Source organism: Pterocles gutturalis, unplaced genomic scaffold (genome assembly GCF_000699245.1).
Source record: "Pterocles gutturalis isolate BGI_N339 unplaced genomic scaffold, ASM69924v1 scaffold40992, whole genome shotgun sequence".
NCBI lineage: Eukaryota > Metazoa > Chordata > Aves > Pterocliformes > Pteroclidae > Pterocles > Pterocles gutturalis.
In genome coordinates this window covers 38,220-38,560 of record NW_010116883.1, presented here as the reverse complement: position 1 = coordinate 38,560, position 341 = coordinate 38,220, and positions in this window count along the sequence as shown.

Here is a 341-nt window from a genome sequence, read left to right as displayed (position 1 = left end):
AGCCTGGAGGATTGCCATTCCAACCTCTTCTGCCTGGTAAGTGTCCGCCACCGGCACACACACACCAGAGACAGAGTGAAAGAGAGGAGGAGGAGGTTTGGGGGAGGGGAGGAAGGGGTAGTGGAAGCAAAGCAGCCATTTTTAGCATAGCTTCTGTTGGATGAGTCCTCAGAGTAGGCCCTGCCTGGAGCCAGCCAACTCTCCCATGCCCCTCTGGTTCCCCCTCCATCGCTGTCTGTCTTGCCTTGCCCCTCCCTCCGCTTTCTTCCTGGATACTATCCTCCCTGCAACTCTTTTTTTTTTTTTTTTCTTTTCTTTTTCTCTCCTCCCCCCCCCCCCCC